Below are 10,851 nucleotides of genomic sequence, written 5' to 3'. Positions count from 1 at the left end.
TTGAACCGTCACATTATAACGCCCCCACGGCTGAAAGGGCGAGCATGTTGGTGGGATGCGGATTCGAACCCGCGACCCTCAGATTGTGAGTCGAGCGCCTTATCCACCTGGCCATGTTCACATAAAGAATAATTTTAATAATTAGAAACATTAGGAAAACTATGATAGCAGTTATTGAAGAATGATTCTGTACTTCACAGCATTAGTCTAACAGCTAACGTTATGCTAGCTTATCTAGTCTAGCGAAGCATGAAAATCTTATAGGATATAATAGACTGTACTGTTCAGTAAACTTTTTATACAAAATGTGAGTCATATGCGTTTTTAAGTGTTTTTGAAACTTAATGTATCAAACAAGTTAATTCTTAAATAACATAAAATATGAAAAATTCAGAGTATATGTTCTGAAGTACATTCTATTCCAAGCTCACGTCAACTGATATAGGATTTGTTGTGTTTATATCACATATCTGTAATGTATTCTCATCTAAGTTGACATTAGGTATATTCTCTATAGTGTATTGTATTCTAAACTAAACGCAACATGGTCTAGTTGTTTTGTGCCCGGAATGTGAATCTGATGATTCATGGTTCATGTTCTATTGTCATAGAAACATGCTGCGCCATTTTCTAGCCGTGAGTATACTAAACAAGTGAAAGTGAAATCCCACTGTTCGTATACAAAAGAACTATTCGTATGCAAAAGAGTATCTTTAAAGTTTGGGGTAAGCGCGAATAGCTATCCTTCCTCTAGTTTTTCACTTGAAATTAGGAATGGCGATGCGAAGATAGCCATTTGTGTAGCTTTACTCGAAAATTGTGTAACAAATAAACTAATCTAAACTAACTTCAATTCTTGTACAACACTATCTGTAGTATATTCCAATTCAAGTTAACATCAGTTAGTGTATTCCAGTTCAAGTTAACACCAGTTAGTGTATTCCAGTTCAAGTTAACATCAGTTAATGTATTCCAGTTCAATTAAACATTAGTTAGTGTATTCCAGTTCAAGTTAACATCATTTAGTGTATTTTAGTTCAAGTTAACACCAGTTAGTGTATTCCAGTTCAAGCTCACATTAGTTAGTATATTTCAATTCAAGTTAACATCAGTTAGTGTATTCCAGTTCAAGTTAACATCATTTAGTGTATTCTAGTTCAAGTTAACATCAGTTAGTGTATTCCAGTTCAAGCTCACATTAGTTAGTATATTCCAATTCAAGTTAACATCAGTTAGTGTATTCCAGTTCAATTTAACATTAATTAGTGTATTCCAGTTCAAGTTAACATCATTTAGTGTATTCCAGTTCAAGTTAACATTAGTTAGTGTATTCCAGTTCAAGTTAACACCAGTTAGCGTATTCCAGTTCAAGTTAACACCTAATTAATATTCGAGTGGTTATCCCACTAGTAAACATGGAACACAAATTAGTTGAGTTTAGGCATTCCTCTTTTTAGAAGAACCAAAAGACTCCAATTGAAGTAGCCTCTATTGTCTTTTTAGAAGAATATTATCATCTACCATTTTACATTAATGAATTTAAAGCTAGGACATAACTACCTTTCAGAACTGGTGTGAAGAAGATAAAAATAACAACAAAAACACTACCTATAAAGAAAAGAGATGAGGAAAAGAAGCTCATAACTATCAGTAGTAGAATAATAAGTTGTTATAGGCGATTCTTTGATAACCTGATAGATTATGTTTTGTGTGGTGCTGAACGTGGTTATCTTGCAATGATGCGGATTGGAATGTCCAAGTCTGATCCCACAATACGAAGCTGAATACACTTCGCGCTTTCAACAGCAAAACTCAATCTCATTATTTTTATTAAAAGTAAGCGTGTATGTGGTAGGTGTTGTTAAGTGATAGTCCTCTCTCTCTGGTCAGCAGCTCAAAATTAGAGAAAACTATGCTTGAACATTAGGGTTTCCGATCTGCCCATTCAGACAATGTGTCGCAGAAGGTGTTGTTCAGGCTGAAAATTGTTTGTTTGAAGTTAACCACAAAGCTACACAATGGGCTATCTGTGCTCTGCCCACCACGGATATCGAAACTCGGTTTATAGCGTTGAAAGTCTGCAGACATACCGCTGTGTCACTGGGGGGGGGGGGCTTACCAGAGAAGTGTTCTACATAATAAAATTACTTTTATTTTTCATAGAAATTACGTTTTAAGTTTAAAAGCAAAATGTTTCTTAGATAATTGACTGCTTAGATCGTAATGATCTTACGTTTAGATAATATAATACACATTTATATTTATAACAATAATATCGGGATATACCGAGGTTAATCGCACTTTACAAAAAAGAAGTTCTAAGTCCTATGCTGTCTTTGTAATTACTTTTTCCAGTCAGTTATGTTCATTCTATTGGCCGGGTAAAACATTATTGTTCGAAACCGCAATTACCATTGTTACAAGCTTGTTCTTAGACCACACATATTAGAATTTTTTCACAGATCCCACATTGAACGTTGACATCAGCTTTCAGGACCAGGCTTAAGCAGACTAAAGGCAGAAAAATCTATTGGAGTTGCATTTGGAGACTTAATAGAATGTGATTACAGTTCATTCAGCCAGCCATCTTTCTCCTGAAAACAGTCGTTGTTTTTAACGTATGACTTTTGGCTCGTGAATCTCTGTCAACGACAAATCCTTGTTTATTATCTTGCTGATGTAACCAAGAGATATGTTCAGTTTCCCCGTAATATTCTTTTTTTTTTTTTTTTTTTGGTGGTGGTATGGTGGGTTCTCTTTCGTAACGTATCTTTTCACTTTGATGATGATGAAATTGCTCTGCAATAAGTTAAGTTCGATGTTATCATAAGCGCTTTGTTGTATGAGTTTTTCCACTTCCGCTACCATGGAATACATTGTTCATTAAAATCTTGTGTATTTTGATTTTACATCGTACACAATCTTGCTATTGGAAATTTCTCTTCGGAAAACTTTTTACATGTTTCTATGTCATCCCAAGAACCGCTTTCACCATATTGTTTAAGTCTTATAATAGGAGAACCATACTCGTTGTATATAATCCAAAATGACAATGATCTTTATCACGAAAGAGAAACTAAATTTTCTACCATATGTGACCCCAGGGGATCAACGGTAAATTTACATATTTAAACTACTAAAATCCAGGGCTCGATCCAGCGTGGTGGACAGAGTGCAAATAACCTATTGCCTAACTTTGCGTTAAAAAACACACACCATCATATATATACAAACACACTTAAAATAATTTTTGGCGAAATGCTTAAAATACTAGAAAGGCCTATTCTGCAAATTAGCGTGGGAATAATGAAAATAAACATGTAGTTAAAACCGCATAGGCGACAAAGATATCAAAATTATATAATAGGGTGAACAATCGCCAAGTTTTTTTAATATTTTTTATTTAAAGAAGGATGACGTCAAATTGTACAGCTTACAACACTGGCGCATCCTTCTCTAACTAAAAATATAAAAAACTTGGCGATTGTTCACCCTATTATTTGATTTTGGAAATAATGAAAAGCCATTCATGCCCAGAGAGAAAATTTGCACCATTTACGAACAATCATCAACATGCCTTGAAAGGAAATCCATAAACGCAAAATATTTTTGCGTTTGAATGTCCCATGGCTTTCTCTCAGCTCTAAGGAAAGTACCAATAAAAATACTAATCAAAAACACAAAACTCACGAGCAGAAAATTCTCAAGGGTCACATCTCTGAAAGTGAAATCCACAGCTGAAAGTTTTGGGCCAAGCGTGGCCTATTGGTTAGCGTGACTGTTAACTTATATTATTTCTACAAACTATAGACATTTGTACACGTAATTACGTTTAATTAATCTCTTGGTCCGACATGGTCAGGTTGTTAGGGTGCTCGACTCGCAATCTGAGGGTCGCAGGTTCGAATCCCCGTCCCACCAAACATGCTCGCCTTTTCAGCCGTGGGGGCGTTATAAGTGACGATCAATCCCACTATTCGTTGGTAAAAAGAGTAGCCTAAGAGTTGGCGGTGGGTGGTGATGATTAGCTGCCTTCCCTCCAGTCTTATACTCCTAGATTAGGGACGGCTAACGCAGATAGCCCTCGTGTAGCTTTGCGCGAAATTTCAAAAACAAACAAATCTATAGAGATAATTTTTATAAACCTTTAAGTGTGATTTTGTTAAAGGCTTTTTGAAAATCCAGATACACCAAATCTACATCCTAACCATCATTTACATAAGTAGTAACCTTAGTGAATCCATACTGACTATCCAATAAAATTCTAAACTTTGTTAAAGCATCTTTTATCAGACTTTTTAAATCTTTTCCCACAACTGATGTAAGGCTAATATGCCTATATTTAATGGGATAATTTTTATTAGTGTGTTTGACCGTTGTTTTTAGCACAAAGCTACAGAAAAGGATATCTCAGCTCTGCCCACCACGGGTATCGAAACCCGATTTCTAGCGATATATGTTCTCAGACATACCGCTGTGCCACTGGGGAGCTAGTGTGGTTGGATTAGTGTGTTTTGTTTTTCTTTACCAGTAAGTTCTGGCAGCTTTACAAAAACTAGGATCATTAGGAAAATAAAATAAAAAGTAGCAGAGTTTATCAGTACAAATCTTTATTTATCATATTAATGATGCATAACTAGAACTATTGATTAAAGAAAATGCAAAACCCGACACATTCAATGCCTAATGGCTGCAGCTTGTAGTAGTCATTCTTTCGATTTTGGAGCATTTATTGTGAGCGTGGGCTGTGTAGATTGCATGAATGCGGTCAATTACGTAGAGGACTGTAATTAAATATTGAAAATCAGCGTTTAAAAGGCCTCTAGCACGGGCTTACAGGTCATGTATTGGTCATAAGTATAATACAATATAAACGTCTGCTGTCAAACAGTCGTGACTGTAGAACGCAATGAACGGTTGTTATCACGGATGAAAGCACAAATATTATGGAATGGAGACTGTCGTTTGAAAAGCGGCTTAATTATGAAAAATTCCTCAATCAAAACATAATTATTTTTGTATATGCCTAGAATTCACTGTCCAAAAGTGTAGAAAATATCCCTCCAAATATAATATGCACTTCGAATTTGTTTTAAATTATTCTTATATTATATTCTACTGTTTCAGCAAAGTGCATGTTTCTTGGTGAGAGGTCAAAATTAGCTTAATTTTATTCACTAAAAATATTTAGTAAAATTAATATAAATTAATGGCAGAGAAGTAATAATAGTATTTTTTTAAAATGAAAACTAACATTCCTACCACGTCATTCACATTTTGTAATCATATATCCTATCATCCACTTTGTATTTTGTAACAAATCATTCACTTTGTAATCATATATTATATCATTAAGATATTTTGGTATCATGTATGAAGTTGTTCATTATGTATCATATATAATACAACTAATTTGAATCCTTTTCTTGTTTCACGTATTACATCACCTATTTTGTATCAAAAGCCATGTAGTTCTTTAGATGAAAAGAATCGTATCAAGAATATATTATTCATCATATCAATTTTTGCGTTGAAAATATTATGTCAATGAGCTTGCTTAATAGATCATGATAACTTTGTATTAGTTCAATTTCTTTGTATCATATAACATAATGGTTCCTTTGTAAAGTTTATATTTCCCATAACGAAGATTTTTTTATAATATCGCGTACTTTTATTTGTTTTACATGTTGAAAAAACAAAGTTTTTTCAATCATGTTAATTGGGTTGTTCCTCACATCATATCAAATAATTTGTTATTGTATTATATCAGTAATTTTGTGTCATGTATCATGCCTTCTCTTTACATGACATAACTTGTCTTTTACTTTATTTCATGTAATATATCACGCATTTTTGTTATGCTTTTCGTACCATATATCTTTTTGTTCCTTTTGTATCATATCTTATGCCGTCCGTTTTCTATGATACCCAATGTTCTCATGTTCCGTATGTATATATATATATATATTGTGTTGTTCGCCTTATATGAGACGCCATGTTGTCCACTTTCTAGAATATTTCTGGTTGTCTAATGTTTATAATACCCCATATTGTTCACTTTCTATAATACATTATGCCATTCTTTTTTTCTTCTCTCTCTCTCTATATATATATATACATGCATATTGTGTAGTTCACTTTCTATGCCCTTTTGTTTGTTTTTAGAACAAAGTCACATATAGCTATCTGCTGTGTCCATCGCGGGGAATCGAGCCCCAGTTGTTAGCGTTGTAAAGTCCGTAACATACAGCTGTCCCACCGGGGATCATATGCCCTTTAATTTGGTTTATATATTTTGTCATACACCGTGTTTCACATATACCAGAGACTTTGTATCATATATTATGCTTTTCATTTTATTACGTACATCACGTAATTATTTTATTTCATGCATAATTCCAGTCACTTTATTTCAAGTTTTAAAGTGCACACTTCGTGTCAAATACTGGATTCTTTCACGGCATGGTTTTATCATTGTATCTTCATATAATTTTATTCGCTTCCTATAAAACATGTTTCATTTACTTCGTTATACAAGTTATATGTTTGTTACATAGATTATATGAATATTAATTTTTCAGCAACAAAATGGTTGCGTTAAGGTTTTTACGAACTGTATGCTAATAGCTTTAACATCACACAAAATAACATCACGATGGCAAACAACACTCAAGTCCAATCATTCAGTGCTGCCATCTACCGTTTGTGATGGCTTCCGACGTATCTGAGGTACATTATGCTAAACCTAATGTTTTTATTTCGGGCTGAAGATACTTTACAAAGATACTGTAATCTTCTTTTCAAGTATATTGCGAATTTATGATTTTGAAGTTGTTATGGTACTGATTATTTTTCAAGTAACACAACAATGTGTAGAATCTATTATAGAAATGGAATATAGGTCAAGGAAATATCTTGATGTTTTAGTTGATCTCTGATTGGTCTCTTAAGCCATCCAAGCAGTGTGCTGTTGACCAGTGGATGAGCATATAGGATGTTAAAATATACTGAATACAAGTCAAAAGAGGTTATAATATCATTGTATTGGTCATTTGTTAGGCCAGATTTGGAGTATTGTATTCAGTTCTGTGTCCCTTGCCTCAGAAAGGACATTGAATTATTGGAAAGGGTTCAGAGGAGGGCTATTAGCATAATACCTGGGATGGAAAGGTTATCATAGGAAGATAGGTTAAGATCTCTAAAGTTGTTTTCTCTTGAAAAAATAATAATTAGAGGGGATCTGATTGAGATGTATGAGATTGTTAAGGAATTAATAGTGTTGAGGCATAATTTTTCTTTTTCATATTCAATGGTAAGAATGGTAAGAGGGGACACAAATATAAATCTTGGTTGGAAAAAAAGATAATCTTCAGCTAAGGCAGCTTTATTTTTCTGACAGGGTGGTTGGCGTTTGGAAGGGGTTGCTTTCGAATGTGGTGAATGCAGTTAATTTAAGAGGATTTAAGAGAAAGCTTGATAAATGTTTGATTATAAGGACTGGCTTTGAATTTGTTTTTAAATGTTTAGTTTAATTTTGTAAACAGGACAGCCTAGATGGGCTAAAAGGTACCTGTGGTCCTTTAATGTTATGTTAATATTATGTTATAGAGTGAATTGTTGGGGATACTACGAACAGCTATTCCGAGAAGAATTAAAACCAGCAATGTAGTGGTAAAATTGTTATCGTCAGAACACCATGTCAATCCTAATAAATAACCAGCTCTCTTAATTATTACATGTGTAAATGTAGGGCTGAATTTCAGGAACGTAATTAGTTTATACCTACTAGATATTTAATAATAACGTTCATACAACAAACTGGCATATGTGAGTCATAAAAATACAATTGACAAATTACAAGTAGTGTTCACAACATTTTCAAAATACAAGTTGGATCCTATAAAATACTATATCTACACTGTAAGTTTATTTTGCAAGTTATATGTATTTATTTTAATCATAGAAAAAAAAATACAAGAGCAGTCGCCGATCCGTTCTGATCTCATTACACCACCGATTGAAATGTACTTAAAACTCAAAATCAAACACTAGTAATAATAATACCAGTTTGTTTAAGTTTGTTGTGTTTGAATATTAGAAATAGCTATTGTGAACATCAATATATAAGTCAATAAGTCGAGTAACAAATCCAGCCAATGCGTAGACAATACATAGGAGGAGCTGTGCTGAAATCCGGTTTCAATAGCACAAGCGGATGAGAATTGTGATAAATGTTTGTTTGTTTGAAGTTAAGCACAAAGCTACACAATGGGCTATCTGTGCTCTGCCCACCACGGGTATCGAAACCCGGATTCTAGCGTTGTAAGTCCGCAGACATACCGCTGTGCCACTAGGGGGCTGTGGTAAATGTATTATTGAATGTTCGGTTAATATTTTAATAAAGTAATTCTGAAGTGAATGATACTGCAGACGCCTTTTACATCTTATAATGTGCAGTAGAGTTTAAAATATAATAGTGCTGTCATAGCATACAGCTAAATAATTTAACAATGCTTCTACAAACTGTGCTGTAGAATTTCATCACTGCTTTTCAAAAATTTTTAAAGGAAAACTGATAATGTTATACTTTATCAGTAATGCAAAACTGCATTCTCTTCTTTGTATTTTTTCACTCGGGATTTTCAGTTTACTGCATAGCACGAACGTTTAGAAATCTTGAATATATTTCATTGTATTTCTTCATATGTACCAATTATCATGCTGTTAGAACGTCCTGTTATAGAAAAGCGGGTTTATGGTGTTCTAAATTCCAAGTTATAACATTCCTACAGAACTGCACATGTGATCCTATAGCTGGTACATAACAAGTGCAATGGATGTAGTTTTGTTTTTCTAAGCTTACTTAATTTTCTTGGTTATTGTATCAATCAATATTAAGAAACTTAATCCGAATCTCTGACGTTCGTTCGCACGAGCAGTTTTTGACGTTTACCTAATATGCTGGAATTGATTATATATCTAATTTATGTTTTTTTATTACCACAAATTCTCTAGTTTGCAAAAGTAAATTATGCAAAAGCAGTTACAATTATATATCAGACATCCTATAGAAATTTATTTCGAACATATCTTTTCACAACACCCTAGCCATGCATTGAAGTCGGACTTTCCTGTATAAAGTTTGTTTACCATATTCTAGTCACTAGAGGTAAGGTAGTAGTCACCAACACCAGACGCCAACTCTTGTCTGATCGAACAGTAGGATTTGATTGTCACTCTTATAATGCACCCGTGACCCCAACCTTCGGAGCGCACTTTCACGACAATGGGATACGAACAATTAATCTTGGATTCAGAGTCCAAGCAAATAACCCCTACACCACGCCCACCATATACAGTAACATTATTTTGTTTATTTTTCTTATCATAACTAACGCAGGTCAAGTACTTTGAAATGAGTGATAGTAGATTACAGACGTAGCGATGAAGCATGGCTAAATTGTAGGAAAATCCAAGTTAATTGTATTCGAATGATCCCTCAGGACTTCTAGTATATTCATGTGCGTTTGTTCATAATTCAGGGTATTTAAATACATACATTTGTATTCCTAATTACCTGTTTGGTTATTGTTACATCACTAGTGTAAGTTAATGTAGTTGGTAAGTAGGTTTCATTAAAAGTATATTATATTTCGTGAAAACAAGTACAAATGTTCTCAAATCACAGCTGTTAACCTTTGTATATACAAGGCAGTCCGTTCGTCTGAATATTCCTATCATAGAATATTGGATAAATATCATGTTTTATTGAAAGGTCCCTGGTTGAAAATTTTGAGCTTCGTAAGTATCAGCTTCCGATAAAATCTGACTAAGATCATGTGTACTCTGAGCTAAAAAGATACCGAACCTAGTAACATAAGTAAGGTTGAACAAAGAAACTATGACGCTGTTTCAGCAGAGTAAATGTTTGAATGATCTCCAAACACTGATAGTTTGTAGTCCAATTACGTTCATTATTTTCTCTCCATTTGATTTTGAAAATTAGCTAATTAGCATTAAGCATTCTTGTATTTAGGCAACTGAATCGAATCTATATAAGATGAATAATAATGTATATTTTTTCATTATTTCGATAATGAACTTTTGTATGTAACTCTTTATCAATAGACAACACGTTGCGATTTACGCAGTTCGATCAGTATAAATGTCTACATGCACCATAACGTTGTAATTACTAGTGTATCCTCAACATCTGCATTATGGCATTCATTTTCTCTTCTGCAAGTAAAGATCTTTCGTTTTGTAAAGTCAGTTTGTGTTCTTCTAAGCTTCCTTTGAAGCTGCTCTTTCGAAAATGTAAGAAAACGCGTACGAATAGCGTATCATGACTGGAAATTGAGAAGAGTCAGTCAATCCAAATAATAAATTGTATACCACTAAGTCATACAGCTAATAGCGTTTGAGTTATCATTGACACGAGAAAGCTGAAGAATCCACATGTTTAACATAGCTACAGCATTACTTACTGATTGTAATATAAACAGAACTTTTGAACTAAACTAAACCAAGAGGTGTTTGAAGATTTTGAAGGTATTTATATAACAGGTAAGTCACGCAAGACGAGAATATTGAATACCATAAGTCATAAGTAAATTTAGTCGCATCGTTATATTGTTAAAAGATGATTTAAACGAAACCGGTCAAAAAAATTTATAAAGGAAAGAATAAACAGAAAAGTAAAAGTATATTATTCTAGTGTTTTGTTATATATATACATTGTTTATTACTGAGTTACTTGTGCCATGTTAGAATACTCGGTATATTATTCTAGTGTTTTGTTATATATATACATTGTTTATTACTGAGTTACTTGTGCCATGTTAGAAT

The 10,851-nt window shown here is 33.5% G+C and overlaps 1 long non-coding RNA gene across 1 annotated transcript in view; it reads left to right on the top strand.

The window, feature by feature from the left end:
* The window catches only part of LOC111087262, a 63,492-nt gene that overhangs the window by 20,893 nt on the left and 31,748 nt on the right, over positions 1-10,851 (top strand). The window lies entirely within an intron of this gene.

Source organism: Limulus polyphemus, unplaced genomic scaffold (assembly GCF_000517525.1).
Source record: "Limulus polyphemus unplaced genomic scaffold, Limulus_polyphemus-2.1.2 Scaffold64, whole genome shotgun sequence".
NCBI lineage: Eukaryota > Metazoa > Arthropoda > Merostomata > Xiphosura > Limulidae > Limulus > Limulus polyphemus.
Note: the sequence above shows the minus strand (reverse complement) of the source record. Positions and strands in the feature narration are given on the sequence as shown.